Below are 10,440 nucleotides of genomic sequence, written 5' to 3' on the forward strand. Positions count from 1 at the left end.
GCTTTTTTCTTTTTGCTTATGTGGTGCTGAGGAATCGAACCCAGGGCCTCATGCATGCAAGGCAAGGGCTCTACCACTGAGCCACCTTCCCAGCCCCCTGGATTTGTCTTTAAGTGCCTGCCTGTATATTATCTGTCTTATCCCTCTTGCTTTCTCTCTGTCATTTATATGACTACATCTGGCTATTGCCTATTTATCAATCACCTATGTATGTATGGTTTGTCTGCTATGTATCTATTTATGTATGCATGCATATATCAACTGGCCTACCTATATTCTTCTATTCTCTTTCTCTTTCTCTTCAATATATCTATGTATATATTTATGTATCTACCCATTCATCTACTTATATATCAATATTTCTATGTACCTATCTACCACCTGTCTATGGTTCTATTGTCATCTATCTATATAACTAGCTCTCATCTACCACTAATCTATCTCTCTCTATATGGATTTATCTATCTATGCTCATTATGGCCATCTGTATATGCTTGTGTATGAGTGTGTAAAGGTATTTACAAACAGATAAAGTACACATTCACACATGTCTCTTTAAGTAATAAGGTATTCTAATCCAATCGTGATTGGTTTATTTTAGTATTCTGTCCTTGCTTACTTCTGACTGTGTAGGTTATTTACTTATTTGTTCAACCCTTGAATATATCTCATGTCAGAATTGCTAATCAGTAGGCTCGTGAGAAACAAATTTGCCAACGAAAGGACAGTGTTTAACTATAGTTCTTTTGGTATTTAGTTTCACAGTATCCAAGCAAAACACAATTTCCCAAAGCTACTTAGGTCAAGTCCCTTTTCTCTTTCTGCCTTCAGTGAGGTTACGCCTTACATTTATAATGCAGTTAGATTCACGTTTTCATGGCCTGCTTCCCATCCTGGGATCTGCTGACATTCTGACTTTAAATTAAATAAATCACTATACAGTAGAGTTTGCTTTTGTCAGTATATAGTTCCATGGATTTTGTAGTGTATATCACTCTGCAGTTTCATCATTTGTAACATTGCTTTGTGCAGCCAGTTCTTGTTTGACCCATGTACCCTTCTCACCCCTCCACCCCTTACCCCTGCCCCCAGTGACAACCAGACCCTATAATTTTGACTTGGCCAGATGTGTAGGCCCTTGGAGTTCATCTTTTTTAGTTTGGCAAAATCTATTTAAAACTTACTTATACTATTCTGTAATTTAATGTTAATTCTTTTTATTACTGACTAATACTCCATCTTGTGGGTGTACCAGTTTGTTTATTCTTTCCATTTTTGAAGGACGTTTTGGTTATTTCCAGGTTTTTTTTTGACATTTACACATAAGAGTACTAACTAACATTTGTATAAATATTTTTATGTGAATATGCATATTAATTCATTTGGATAAATGCTTTGAAGTGGGATTGATGGGACATATGGTGTGTATTTATTTTTCTAAGGAACTGCCAAACTCTTTATGTGATGGGCAATTTTGCATTTCTATCAGTAATTAATTATTCTTGTTGTTGAAATCATCTCCAGCATTTGGTGCCTTCAGTTTATTATTAATAATTGTTATTATTATTAATTTTAACCATTCTAATTGCTGTATTATAGGGCCTCCTGATAGTGTTAATTTGCATTATGCTGTTGTCTAATGGAGCTGAACATCAATTTATATCTTACTTTTATAGTCTCTATATCTTTTTTTTAAACTCTCATTCCACCCTCCCTCATTCTTTGTCTTTTGTGCTGGTACTGAGGTTGCAATTTATGATCTTGTGCTCTCACTCAGCTTTTTCATTCAAAGTTGAGCCATACTTCTAGTTCTGGATTTTTACCAGTGAATTGTAGATAACTTCTCAGATTTGTCTGGGCTGATCTCAATCCACAATCCTCAGATCCTAGACTCCCATGTAACTGGGAATACAGGTGTGAATCACTCATGCCTGGCCTCTTTTTTTTTAGATGATGCCTTTTATTAATTCATACACAATCACTTATCTTCTGGCTTGTTGAAACAGTGAGACAACACTTGCACAGTAATGCCTGTCAAAGTGGCTAGCCATAAAAACCCCAGCACCACATTCATCTGAAGGGCATTCTTGACAAAGACGGTAAATTTTGCCATTTTCATCCACCTTATATATTTCAGGACAGCCAATTTAACCTTCTTTCTCTTAGGCTTCTTCTTCTTAGGAGTGGCATAAGACTTCTTCCTTTTCTTTGCACCAACCCGAAGTCTCAATACTCCCTTTGAATGTTGCAGTTGGATAAAATACGTCCATATTCCAGCTGCTTACCAGCAAAGATCAGTCTTTGCTGATCAGGTGGAATTCCTTCCTTATCCTGGATCTTGGCCTTTACATTTTCTATAGTATCTGAGGGTTCAACTTCGAGTTATGATGGTTTTCCCCGTAAGGGTTTTGACAAAAATCTGCATCCTGGCAGTGGTCCCACTGCTGATGGTGAATCAGAAAAGGTGCCTGACCTCTTATGTTCATTTTTAAGATAGAATTATTTGATGTATTGTTGTAGAAATGTAAGCATTCATTGTTTGTACATGTTTTCTTGATACAAGTTATTCAATGCATATGTGTTTATGTGTTGTAAAACACTTCCACATTTGTCTTTTCATTTTCTTAATAGTTTTGCGTGTTTGGTTTTTGGTGCCAGTCCTAGGGCTTGAACTCAGGGCTTGGGCACCATCCCAGAGCTTCTTTTGTTCAAAGCTAGTGCTCTACCATTTGAGCCATACCTCCATTTCTAGTTTTTTGAGTAGTTTTTAGTGGAGATTAGAATATCACAGATTTTCCTGCCTGGCCTGGCTTCAAACCGTGATCCTCAGATCTCAGCCTCTTGAGTAGCTAGGATTACAGGTGTGAACCACCAGCAGCTGGCATTTTCTTAATAGGTTTTTATGAAGCAAGCATGATTTAAATTTTGATATATTTTGATATATTTCAAATTATTATTGCTTGCATGTATACTTACGTATATACACATGTGTATATGTAGCTTTTACAGATTATGCTTTTTTGAAGCCATATCAAACATCTCTAGAAATTTGGAAATTTTTATATTTAAGACTGTGGTTCAGTTGAAGTTTTTATCCACTAACCTTGATCAATTTGCCTTTTTTCTTTTTTAAAATTGTCTTTAAATAGGTGTACAAAGGGGTTTCAATGCAACCTATCAGTTTATAATAAACACACTACATCCTGATTGTGTCACCCCTTCCATCATTTGTTTTCTATCTGTCCCAATCCCCTCTTCTCCTTAAGTGACCTAGTTCCATTTTCATACATGTACACTGAATGCTATGACTGCATTTGACCATACTTTCCTTTACATTCACCTTCACGCCCCTCCCCTTAATTCTGACCTTCTCTGACAAAACACATTTCAACTTATTTGTTAATAAAGCAGTAGCTTTTTAGGTAATTCTTTGGGATTTTCCCCATAGGCAATCATTGCATCTGTGGCAGTGCTATTTTTTTCTTTCCAATCTTTCTTTTGATTATTTTTCCATTGGGAATGATGGAATGCAGACTCCTTCCCTTGTTCCTTCCTTGGGGAGATAGCATTCAGCCTGTTATGTGTAAGTACAAAATTAGTTTATATAATTTTTTTCTAGAAAGCCTTCATTAGGTCAAGGAAATTCTTCCCTGTTCTTACTTTATTGAAAGGTTTTGTTAAAATCATAATTAGATGTTGAATTTTGTTGAATGTTTTCCAATATGATTATATGCTTTTTTCTTTTCTTTTAGTTTTCTAGTATCATTTGATGAATTCTAGTTATTGATTATTGTATGTTACACTTCTGAAACAAATGCTACTTTGTCATGGTGCATTATGGATATTTTGTTCTATATTTTGGTCCTCCATAACCCTTTTCTTTTGAGCTATTTGAATATTTATATATACTTTATTGTATGTATTTTATTTTAGGATATATTCTGGGTTACTAATATTTATGGGAAATATTAAGAGTTTATATTGTACTACTTTACATGAAATTAGATACTATGTGGCATATGGGTTTTTATAACTCTCCTCTCTTATCCTTATGTTAGTTTGTATGATAATTATTATGGTTGTTTGTACCCATTGAAGCTTCTACTACAGAATGTGATTTGTTTATTTCAATAGTCACATTTAAAAGTACTTAAAAATAATGTTTCATTATTTATCTTATTTTTGTTCATTCCTGATGATCTATTTCCTGATATTGTTTTACTTTGCCCAGAGCCATTATCTTAACATTTATACTGCAGGACTGCTAGATAAAAGAAATCTCTTCATTGTCCTTCTTCTGAGAAAAGATCTTAATTGTTGATTACTCCTGAAGGATATTTTCACTGAGTATAAAGTTCTGTGCTGATCCTGGGTGGCTCATGCCTGTAATCCTAGCTACTCAGAACACTGAAATACTGGTTCAAAGCTGGCTAAGCAGGAATGTCTGTGAGACTTGTATCTTCAACATCTTCAAGTAACCACCAAAAAGCTGGAAGTGGAGCTGTGGCTGAAGTGGTAGAGAGTCAGCCTTGAATGAAAAAACTAAAGGACAGCAACCCTAAGCTAAGCCTCAGTACTGATACACACACACACACACACACACACACAGACACACACACACACACACACACACACACGCACGCACGCACACTCTGGCTGACAGTTATTTCATGCAGGATAATGTATTTTAAATATCTTGATATCCTGTTCTGTTTTATCCTGGTCCCCCTATCTTCTTGGGAGAAGTCTATGTAAATCCAATCATTTTCTTTTGGTTTTCAGCAATTTGATTAAGATGTGACTAGACATGTTTTGTTTCCCGTGTTTATATATTTTTGGAGTTTACAGAGAGCCTGAAATCTGTAAATATATCTTTTTGTTGTTGGTGGTGGTGGTTGTGGGGCTTGAACTCTGGGCCTGGGCACTGTCCCTGCGCTCTTCAGCTCAAGGTTAGCGTTTTACCACTTGAGCCACAGCGCCACTTCTGGTTTCCTGGTGGTTTATTGGAAATAAGAGTCTCATGGAGGAATGTTCCATGGATTCCTAGTTTTTTCAGAGCCTTCATCATAAAGGGGTATTGGATCTTGTCAAATGTTTTTTCTGCATCTATTGAGATAGTTCTTATCCTTGCTCTTATTGATGTGATGAATTATATTAATTGATTTGCATATATTGAACCAGCTTTGCATCCCTGAAATGAATCTTGTTTGATTGTGGTGTATGATTTTTTGGATGAATTGTTGAAGTCGATTGGGCAAAATTTTGTTGAGAAGTTTTACATCAATGTTCATCAAAGAAATTGGTCTATAGTTCTCTTTCTTTAATGACTCCCTGCCTGGTTTGGGAATGAGGGTTATGCTGGCTTCATAGAAAGAGTTCGGTAGTAAACTTTCTCTTTCAATTTCATTGAAGAGTTGGAAGAAGATTGGTGTGAGCTCTACTTTGAAGGCCTTGTAGAATTCTGCTGTAAATCCATGTGGTCCTGGGCTTTTCTTAGATGGGTGGTCTTTTATTGCTGTTTCTATCTCAACCCAGATGCCCCTCAGTCCTCAGTGGATGAATGGATCAAGAAAATGTGCTACACACACACACACACACACACACACACACACACACACACACACACACACACACAATGGAATTCTATGCCTCCATCAGAAAGAATGACATTGCCCCATTTGTTAGGAAATGAAAAGACTTGGAAAAAAACTATATTAAGTGAAGTAAGCCAGACCCAAAGAAACATAGGTCCCATGGTTTCCCTTATTTGCAATAACTAGTATATATTTGAGACAAGCAGAAATGGCCAGAAAGTTGATGTTAGGTGAACTCCAAGATAAGGACTCAAATGGTTTTTCTTTCTTGCTGTTGTTTCTAACATATTTATAAGATGATTTTTATTGTGAAAATACTGTACAGAGTGGTTATAATTACATGGGAAAGATAATGAGTACATTTCTTAAGATGACTTTTTTTTTTTGCTTTGTATATGTCCCTCCCCCATGGTATAACCCCTTCTTTCACTGTATTTGATGTTGGTATAATTTGGGGAGGGGAAGGGGAAAAACAAATGTTTAAACAGGGATACAGGTGGACCCATTGAAACAATGAGATGTAAAGACGTTATGTTGAAAAACGAACTTTACAACTTTGGTGGGGGTGCGGAGGGAGGGGGGAATGTAGGGCAGGGATGGTAAGGGGAAACTAAGGAGGAGGCAACAATGCTTAATAAAAAATGGACTCAATACCTTGCTCATGTAATTGTAACCCCTCTGTATGGCATTTTCACAGTAAAAAAAAAACCTTACTAATAAAAAAAAAAGAGTCTCATGGACCTTACTGCCTGGGATGGCTTTGAACCACGAACCTCAGATCTCAGCCTCCTGAGTAGCTAGGATTACAGGCATGAGCCACCAGCACCTGGCTTAAATATGTATCTTTTTTTTTTAACCAAACTTGGAAGCTTTTCTATAATTACTGCTTTAAATGTATTTGTGTGAGAAAAACCTTTCAGTTTTCTCTCTTTTGCAGTTCAAATAGCTTATATAGTACAAATTGTGGTGTAAACTAATAGATCTTTGAGGCTCTGATCTTTCTTTTTTAGTCTTTAATTTTCAACTCAAATAGTTTCTGTTGCCCTATATTCAAACATGGGGAATAGGGCTGTATGTGTGCTATTTTGTTCCATTACTTGTCACCAACACTTAGCCACACCACCACACTGGTTCACAAGGGACCTGGTAAAAGAAAAAGCTGAGAGAGGACACAGGGAGACTCTCTCTCTCTCTCTCTCTCTCTCTCTCTCTCTCTCTCTCTCACACACACACACACACACACTCCCCTTGCTTCTCCCCAGAGTTTGCTTTGGCAGTTTGTTTCTCTAGTTCAAGCTCTTTTACAAAATGTATCTGTGTTCTTCACCTTTTCTCTGCATTGGATCTAGAACGATTGTCCCAATGAGGATAAGATGACTGTAGCAGGGTCTTGCTATCATCCCCAAACTAGAGCTTTAGCCACGTGTTTTATTTTTTAACGTCTTTGTATTATCTCTAGTCATATAGAGGGGTTTCATTTCAACATGTCACTTTTTAAGTACAATTCATCTTAATCAGGGTCATCCCTTTCAGAATTCTCCCATCTCAGCACCACATCCATTCCCCACACATAAAATATTATGACTACATTTGCCCACCCTTTCTTTCTCCATTTTTCTTCTCCCTTTTCTTGTCCCACTCCCCAATACTAAAATTTCCAGTTTCTTTGCCTTCCTTTTGTTAGACTGTACGTTAGTTGTTCAAAGTAGTTAACACCATCGGACTTCCCTTGTATATACTATAATTTACTTGATATGCATGTAGGCATAGGATCCTGTATATTTTTACATATTTATAGTTCATATTTATATGTGATTTACATATTTATAATTTAGATCTAACTTCCTCACATGAGAGAAAACATGTGTTCTTTGTTTCACTGAGCTTGACTTAATACAAAACATAGAACTACTCTATGCCCCAGCAATTCTATTCTTGGGCATTTATTCAAAAGATTGTAAGTCAGGATACAGTAAAGACACTGGCCATGTTCATGGCCACTGCTGCACTATTGACCATAACCAAGAAATAGAAACAATCCAGATGCCCTGCAGTGGGTGAGTGAATCAAGAAAATGTGGTGTGCATCCAATGGAATTGTACTCAGCCATCAGGATGAATGAGATGGATGGAGCAATCATCAATGTTTTAAATAGATTAAGAGAAGAAAAGAGATTGTTAAGTGTTGCCAGCTACCATCTTCAGGAGAGTTTCTTCTTTTCAGGAAGCACCATGTTGTTTATTCCTGATATACACGCATCACTTTCTATTACGGTGTAATCATATCAGTGGTATGCGGTGTGTGTATGCTGTCAGTGGCACACCTTGGCCATCACTTTTTGAAGGATATTTTACAGATCTCAAATTCCAGGTTCCTATTTCCTTTTCTTTCATCAGTTAACAGAAGAAATTTTATGTTCTATCATCTCAGTTGATTTATTTGAGATGTTAGTTATCACTGTATGTCTGCTTCTTTCTTGAGAGTACAGTATAGTTTTCTCTTTAACTGGAGGTATTCTCTGCATTTCATCTTCACAAGTTGTCTGTAATGTATCTAGGTATTTGTGCTTTTCTTTCCCACCATCCTACTACATTTGTTGAATCAATTTCCAATCAGATTGGGGTAATTCACATCCATTATTTTCTTTGACGCTATTTGAATCCTTTCTTCTTTTGCACACTAGTTAAATATTTGTGAGACAGGTAAGGAAGACACTCATGACTTAGGCTTTTTGGTTTTTCTTCTCCATAAATTTTTTTCAGTGCTTTAGTTGAATGTTGGGTATATACATATCTTGGAACTCTCAAAAGCTATATATTTATGTAGTTTAGTTAGTTTTTCTGTTGATTGAATGAATATTCAGTGAATAGTTAATTTTACAGATTTAACTATTTTTAATTCGTTAATGGCTGCACCTTACCAGTTCATATTTTTGCAGCTTTTCACTCAGCTTTCCTCATTTCCTCTATTGTCTACATATTCAGGATGTACACATAATTATTTACATGGACTAGTCTGCTGGCTTTTCTAGCTTTATCTTAAAATTCTAATTTTAATCATTGTTTTATTTCTTGATTATCAGTAATCCATATTCTGTCACATGCATGCTAACAATTTTTCTTATCTTGAACACTGTGGAATGCATGTCACAAAGGTTTGCACCTATTTTACCTTTTCCTAATGATAGTAGATTGTTGTACTAAAAGATGCCAAAGTCTGAACAAATGGTCTTCATCAAAGGAGGTTTGGCTCCCCAGTGTGCTGTGTTAGTGGTTCCTCACTATCAGAACAAAACCACACTGAGGTCAGGGCCTCCCCTCTATTCACCAGAAAGTCATTGGCATTCATAAAGGTGTTACTTTGGACCTGAAGTTTGACATGTCTCTATTGAAATAGCTCTCTCTAACTACTTTTGCCTCATAGGTGATCAAATACTTCTGGACTCCTCAATGCGCATCTTAGAAGTTATATGAGATCTTGAGTATAATTTTTACAGGGGCACTTTGGAAGTTTCTTTGTGTGTGTGTGTGTGTGTGTGTGTGTGTGTGTGTGTGTGTGTGTGTGTGTGTGTGTGTGTGTGTATGTTGGTCCTAGGGCTTGAACTCAGGCCTGGGCACTGTGTTGAGCTGTTTAGCTCAAGGTTAGCACTCTATTGGTTGAGCCACAGCTCCACTTCTAACTTTTGCTAGTTATGGAGATCAGAGTCTCATGGCCTTTTCTGCCTGGGCTGGTTTTCAACCACAAATCTTAGATCTCAGCCTCCTGATTACTAGGTTTACAGGTGTGAGGTCACCAGCTCCCAGAAACAAACTCTAATTTTGTTTCCTCTACCTAGAGAGAGTGTTCCATGCCTGTGCTTAATTTGTATGGAAAAAGACCTCATGTCAGAAAATCTCAGCTTGTTCATTATTTGTAAATTGGTCCTATGCTGATTTATATGTGATGCCTAAAAGCATTTATTTTGTGCATTGTAAAAGACTTTATAGTTGTTTGCTGTGGGAAGTTCTCTTATTATATGATTCTGTCTCATATTTATTTATATCTCCCTAAAGTATTGTTCACGTTATATACTTTTAAACATTAAAGTAAGGATGTCATATAAATATTCTCCTTGGAGTTATTTTTAAATTCGATGTTATTACATTAATAAAGTTTATTATGAGTGTGGCTAAGTGGTTTTATTTTAAGAGCTGTCTAATATCTTATTTTCTAAGCATATGACTTATCCGTCTATTGCCTTAGACATGGATGCTTGGTTTGTTTCTATTTATCTTTTTTGTCCATTCCAAAAGTTATTGTTATGAGCATCAGCTCACTTGCATGTGTGTTTATGTATATAAACTCTCTCTTGACTATGAACACTGATAGAATTGCTGGGTAATGTGAATAATCAACTTTAAAGTCATCTTATGATTATAGTATTTTTAGAATGCTTATATTAATTTTGTCCCCATATATATGCATGTATGTATATATATATGCATGTATGTATATATATTTGCATGTATGTATATATATATATATATATATCCTATTGGTTTACATAATGTGTGTGTGTGTGTGTGTGTGTGTGTGTGTGTGTACTGGTCTTGGTACTTGAATGCAGAGCCTTTGGCTCTGTCTCTGAATTCTTTTGCTCAAGGCTAGTGCTGTACCATTTGAGCCACAGTTCCACTTCCAGCTTTTTCTGCTATTGTTTTTTGGGGGAGAGGGTCCGGTCGTGGGGCCTGGGCACTGTCCCTCAGCTCTTCACCTCAAGGCTAGCGCTCTACCACTTGAGCCACAGCACCACTTCTGGCTTTTTTCTTTTTGCTTATGTGGTGCTGAGGAATCAAACCCAGGGCCT

At 36.5% G+C, this 10,440-nt stretch overlaps 1 protein-coding gene and 1 pseudogene across 1 annotated transcript in view; one reads left to right on the forward strand and one right to left on the reverse strand.

Annotated features, from left to right (window-relative positions):
* The window catches only part of Grid1 (glutamate receptor, ionotropic, delta 1), a 748,070-nt gene that overhangs the window by 528,323 nt on the left and 209,307 nt on the right, over positions 1 to 10,440 (forward strand). The gene's annotated exons all lie outside the window — the stretch shown is intronic.
* Positions 1,979 to 2,432, reverse strand: LOC105997592 (annotated as a pseudogene).

This window comes from Dipodomys ordii, unplaced genomic scaffold (assembly GCF_000151885.1).
Source record: "Dipodomys ordii isolate 6190 unplaced genomic scaffold, Dord_2.0 Scaffold148, whole genome shotgun sequence".
In the NCBI taxonomy this organism is placed as follows: Eukaryota; Metazoa; Chordata; class Mammalia; order Rodentia; family Heteromyidae; genus Dipodomys; species Dipodomys ordii.